Source organism: Rhinopithecus bieti, unplaced genomic scaffold (genome assembly GCF_001698545.2).
Source record: "Rhinopithecus bieti isolate Rb0 unplaced genomic scaffold, ASM169854v2 scaffold_26199, whole genome shotgun sequence".
Lineage (NCBI taxonomy): Eukaryota > Metazoa > Chordata > Mammalia > Primates > Cercopithecidae > Rhinopithecus > Rhinopithecus bieti.
In genome coordinates, this window is record NW_016811775.1 from 425,779 (window position 1) to 431,950 (window position 6,172).

At 56.7% G+C, this 6,172-nt stretch overlaps 1 protein-coding gene across 2 annotated transcripts in view; it reads right to left on the reverse strand.

Annotated features, from left to right (window-relative positions):
- The window catches only part of NACC1 (nucleus accumbens associated 1), a 27,252-nt gene that overhangs the window by 19,090 nt on the left and 1,990 nt on the right, over positions 1–6,172 (reverse strand). The window contains exon 1 of one of the 2 annotated variants that reach the window (XM_017895063.1): positions 6,108–6,166. The exons of the other annotated variant lie outside the window; for it this stretch is intronic. The gene's annotated coding sequence lies outside the window, so the exon portion shown is untranslated. Of the gene's footprint in view, positions 1–6,107; positions 6,167–6,172 lie in introns of those variants that run through there. 2 annotated transcript variants of the gene reach the window in all.

Below are 6,172 nucleotides of genomic sequence, written 5' to 3' on the forward strand. Positions count from 1 at the left end.
AGTAGAGATGGGGTTTTCCATCTTGGCCAGGCTGGTATCAAACTCCTGGCCTCAAGTGATCCGCCCACCTCAGCCTCCCAAAGTGCTGGGATTACAGGCGTGAGCCACTACCCCTGGCCTGTTTTTTTTTTTTTTTTTTTTTTTTTTTGAGACGGAGTCTTGTTCTGTTGCCCGGGCTGGAGTGCAGTGGCCGGATCTCAGCTCACTGCAAGCTCCGCCTCCCGGGTTTACGCCATTCTCCTGCCTCAGCCTCCGGAGTAGCTGGGACTACAGGCGCCGCCACCTCTCCCGGCTAGTTTTTTTTTTTTTGTATTTTAGTAGAGACGGGGTTTCACCGTGTTAGCCTGGATGGTCTCGATCTCCTGACCTCGTGATCCGCCCGTCTCAGCCTCCCAAAGTGCTGGGATTACAGGCTTGAGCCACCGCGCCCGGCTTGTATTTTTTTTTCTTATACACGCATAGATTTCATTCGTTTTTTCCCTGAAAGACTGTCGTTAAATCCATGGTGGCAATAGGATGAGTAACAGTGTCCCCAACTCAAGCCTCATTGACTGTGTGCCCATACCTGGCTCAGAAAGGCTTATTTCACTTACTCTTCTTTACGGTTTCTGAGGAAGAAATGAGACTGCCTGCCATTTCATGGATGGGAACAAGGCCCAGAGAGGTGAAGCCAGAGGCAGGGACCATGTGGCTGATGAATGGCAGGCACAGGTTTATACCCAGGCCATCTGGCTCCCGAATCAGGCAAAGCTGTGAGGCAGCTGGTACTAGACCCATTTCACAGGTGGGAAAACTGGTGTTCAGAGAAGCAAGACAAAGACCAGACGGGAGCCCCGGACAGGCCGAGGCCAGAGCTGGGGCTCTTTACCTGAGCTACTGGATGTGTCCTCTCCAGAAACAGGGTCTTCTGCCTGTCTGAGGACCCCACCTCAGGGTCTGGGGTGTCCGCTCTCTAATCCCCAAGGAAGGCCTTCTTCATTCTTCTTTTCCCAATCCTCCCATCTGCAGCTATTCTCTAGCCCTTCCTCCCTGCAACCACCATCTCCGGGAATGAGCAGTCTCCGCGTGCTGCCTCTCCCTCCTCCCTCCACCCACTCGCTCCTCCTCGCAGCCCTCGGCAATCTGGCCTCCCTTTGCAGGCAGCAGATCCAGCTCCTTGGAGAGCCTGGCAGAAGCTCTGCCTCCGTCCTCATGGAGCTCGCAGCCTGCCCGCTCCCTCCCCACCAACTCTAACCATAAGCCCACCCTTTGGAGTTACATCCCACTCCCTGTGTGCAATCAGATCATACCCAAAAGACAGAGCAGCGGCAACCAAGGGTGGAGGGAACAACAGTAAGTGCAAAGGCCCTGAGGTGACCCTGGTGCCACTAACACAAAGGAAGCTGGTGGGGCTGGAGGGATGGGGATCATCCAGGGAGAGGGGCCTGCTGGGCTGTGCTAGGAAACCACGCAGGGCCTAAGATTTTGAATCCTACCATTGTACTAGGCTCAAATCCCTTATAGAGCTTGTCACTCAGAATTACCCTCAATAGTGCTAGCCCCCCGTATCAGTCTCCCATCTAGAAAATGGGCTGACAGCAGCAACCACCTCACAAGGCTATTTCAAGGATTAAACAACCAAAGAACACAGGCCGCACTCGCCCCGTAGTCAGTGCTCATGAATGCCAGCTGCTGTTAGTTGAATCCTCTGGCCCCATGCTGGGCCGCAAACTCCCTGGGAGTAGAAGACATCTTATGCCTCTCACCATCTCCCAGACCTTGCACATTTCATGGGATTAACAGGCAGTGCTCGCTGGGGTTTTCCCTAGAGCCTTCACAGCACTGTCCAATCACACCCCAGATGCCAACCTCTCCCGTAAACCTCACGATAACTAGACGGTGGAGGTTCCCCACCTGGCCACTGCATTTGCGTCAATCATTCTTTGTGGTGGGGGCTGCCCACCACCCACTCTCTGATGTTGAACCACATCCCTGGCCTATAGACCCGCGAGATGCCAGCAGCATCCCCACCCTGGCAGAGACAACCAAAAATGTCCCCAGACACTCCCCAAGTGTCCCCGGAGGAGGTAGGACTGCCCCCGTTTGCGAATCACAGCAGTGTAGATGTGCCCACTTGCCACTCCTTATCAGAGGAGGACACTGAGGCTCAGAAGTCAAGACCTTTGCTGAGAGTCTCATGGCTGAGACGGGTGGTATTAAGTGTGAAATTTCACTCTCCACTAGACCATGTCTGCTCACCCTTATCTACCCTCTCCCTTTGCTAGATTTAGAAAACACCAACTGGGCACAAAGCCCTCAGAGAAAACGCACAGGTCTCTAAGAACTGAGACCTTCGCCAAGGAGGCAGCACATGAGAAGCCTGGAAGGACATTACCACAACCACACACAGATCACAACCTCTGACACGTGACCTCTGCCGGCTCGGCTGGTCCTCACCCCAGTTAACGTGCAAGCAGGCCCAGTCCCACAGCTCCCCCGCCCCCCAGCCCCACCTCATGCAGCCCAGAGGGTTCTCTAGGGGAAGGCATTAGCGGCCGTAGGGGACTGAGGGGCAAATGCAGAGAGACAAGGAACATGAAAGTGGCTGGAAGGCGGCACAGGGGTGGTAGCCAGACCACTTTGCAGCTTGTGTGAAGGAAGGACTCTGGTGTCTCAATTGCCTTGTGTGTCAAACGATGACAACAGGCAGGACCTGCTAGTCATGGGCTTAAATGAGTTCGAGTGCGTCAAAGTGCTGAGAGCAATCTAGGAGGAGAAACGAGGGGCATGGAGGACCTGAGAGAGGATGCAGAGTGGCATGAACACTGACTCATGTTTTCCAGCCCCAGTGGCTCACCACCATCCCAAAAGCAATGTGCCCCACTGAGTCTGATGGGAATCCCTCTCACCACACAGGCTCTGGCAATGACACTGATGAACTCTAGGGTCAATGTTGGGTCAACCTCCAACTTTCTCCAAATCCCTGGGCCTCCAGGCAGACTCCTTCGATAGATCCTGTAAGGCTGACCAAAACTCACATCTCCTCAAAGCCCAGCTCAAGAACCTGCTGGGGCTCCCTGTTGCCCAGGCAGGAGGTCAGATTTTTTAATTACCCTGGATGCAGGCCAAGGGGTTCTGAACTTCCATCTGGGGGTAATGGGCAGATCCAGGAGACCCAGAGACAGGGTTTCTCTTTCTTGTGAATGGCACTAAAAGTCTGTCTGCACAGTAGGGTCATCCCCCCCCCCGCCCCCCCGACTCCTTCCCTCATGAAGACAAAATGTTTAGAGCACTCAGAAGGAGACTGGTACATAAGAAAAGCGGTGGATGTGTCGTCCCCTGAGGCTAGAACACTGACCCCTCCCTTGCACCCCAGCACCACCCACCCCTTAGCTAATTTTATTATTCAGATCTTAGCTCTCCCGGAATACTCTGGCCACCCATCAAAACCTCTCCATCCCCTCATGGCTCACGATGACTTCACATTGCTACACCATCTCTGTAAACACAGAGGTATGTGAAATTCTCATGATCCTTTGCTTGTGGAAGTTTGGTTGCTTGAGAGCTAGTTGCTCCGGATCTGTTACTCCGGGATGCTTCCCCAGGCCTCAGCGGGGAGTCGGCAACCAGCAGTGAAATGAAACTGTCTCAATGGGCTGCCTACTTGTTGCACTTGCCCCCACAGAGTCTGTGCATGCTAAGTTCTCACTGAAAAGCAGTTATTACTGGTGCCTTCTCCTCTAGCTCCAAGCACAAACCGGAGCTGCCCGAGGCGCTGCCTGTCCTCCACTCATCAAGGCCAACTCCCAACCGTCTCAGTTGAGTGACTGGATGGCACCCCCATTCCCCTATCCCTGGTATCCAACCCAGCTTAGGTCCAGGAGGACCCACTCTGTGCTGAAGCAGACCTGCAGCGATCCTAGCCCAACCAGGCAGGGAGGATGGTTCGGTCTCTTTTTGCGGGGCTGCTGGCCCAGTTCCTATTCCTCCTAGAACCAAGTGGCTAGCCAGACAGGGAGGAAGGGCAGGGCCCAGGTTGGAGGCTGTCCTGGGAACTATAGGGAGACTGGGGAGAATGAGGGTGACAAACCCATCATTAAACCCAGAAGAACTGGCTGACACCACTTGACCCAGCAGTTTGTGGCTCCTGCCTCAGGTGCTGAGGATCCCAAATCAAAGTCCCGAGGACACCCTGGTAACAGCCTTGCAATTAGCCCAGAAAGGAACAAAAGCTGCTGCCATCCGACTGGGGGCCAAAGCGGGGCAAAAACAGTATAGGCAAGCAAAGTCAAGTCCAGCCCTGGTGGTGCCAGGCCTCTTCAGCTTCCCACGGCCAGCCCACAGCTCCATGACTCCTGACCTCTTGGTTCCCAGGAGGGAAATGGGGAAGAAGGGGTGACCAGGCCTCCGAGAAAGCCACCTCCACTGTTCCAGTCCCCGGGGACACCATGGAAACTCAGTCTGTCCCAAAGGGGATTGACTCATCCCTCGAGGTCGGCAGGAGGGAAGGCCTGGATGGAGGAGAATACCCGCCAGGGAATGCAGAATGAGGAGCTCCTTCAGTCACCCTCCTGGAAGACCACTTGAGCGAGTATGTATTTGTGCTGAGGGTCAGACAATCCCAGTTCAGCCACTGTCTGCTCATGTGACCTCAAACAAGCTACACCACCCGAGCCTCAGCTTCCTCGTCTGGACCACAGAGAAGGCCTAAGTTGACCCGGTGGTGGTGAGCCATCAATGAGCTCATCCGACCAGCGAGCTCGGCTCAGGGCCTGGCCAGGACTAGTGTCCCAGAGGTAGGTCCCTGAGCCAGGGTGTGAGTGCCTGATTTGATCCCCTTAATTCTCTGTGCCCTGCCTTTACCCCATCGGGAGCCTCCAAACCACCATTAGCAGAGTTTTACATGCTCACTCCCTCTAATTCTTCACCCCTAGGGAGGTGGCACACAGAACTCAGGCTCAAGGAGTTGGTGCCTGGAAGGCCATGGTACTAATATATATGACGGTGGCTATGAGGTCCCATCCACTAGGCTTGAACCACCAGCTTTTGGCCACAAAAGGTAGAGAAAGAACGCAGGATCCTAAAATACCCAGGTAATGTCTGCTGGGCTGCCTCCCTGTAGATATATAAGGTGGGGGTGGGCGAGGGCCACCTTGTGATAAACAAGATGCCTAAGCTAGGTGTTCCAGACTGTCTCCAGCTGCCCACACAAACACCCACTGGCCAGCGCCTCTGAACAGTTGGCAGAGGCTTGCCCAAGGGGTAGGGTCAGGACTCTAGAGGCTTCAGGGATGAGGTGTGGGAATGAGGAACCCCTTAGATGTGACTCTGAATTAACACTTCGAGTTGGGGTCGATGGGGGGCGCATCTCAGTATATACCTGCTGGTCACACTAGCTTTTCCTTACCTGCCCCCACATCCCCCCAGCCTAGCCCAAAGGCTCTGCTCCCCCGACTCCCAAAGCTCCTACAGCAGTCCCTCACCTTACCTAATCGCCCCAGATCCAGCCTCCCCTCCCCACATCTGAGTCCTGACCTCATGTGACCCCGGAAAACATCTCTGGGATCTCCTATCCGCCCCCACCCGAACTAACTCCGCCCACACCCACCGTGCCCCACTTCCTGGGCTTCTCCTCAGCCGCCCCCAGGCCTGTAACTTGACCCACCCACCTCCTCCAGCGCCCAGGCGGTACCTGCAGGCCCGGCCCCTCCCCGCCCCCCTCCGGCCGCGCCGCTCTCCTCTCCTCCCCCACTCGGTCTGGCCAGAGCCCGACTCCTCCTCCCCTCCCCTCCGGCATCCAAGGGCGCCTCCTCACTTTTCCGCTTCGGACCCTCCAACTTCCCTGGATCCCCGGTACCTGCCCCGGCCCGACCTGGCCCCCTCCCTCGCTGGGAGCTGGGGGAGCGGTCCAGGTACGATCCTGCCGCCCCCAAGCCCCGAGGCTCGGGCTGGACGCTCAAGGCTGCCCGCGGTAGCCGGGCCTGCACACACTCGCCTGCCCGGGCACAGTGCAGGCTGCGGGCTCGGCTCCTCCTCAGTCCGAGAAAGCACCCAGGCCCTCCCCACTCAGCCCTCGGGCCGCCCCGGCTGGAGAAGGCCGAAACCGGGCCTGAGGCGGGCCGCCTCACCTGCGCCGTGGCCGCGCTCCGGGGGCTCCCGGCGGGCTCCGCAGCGGCGGCTGGGGCCGGGCCTG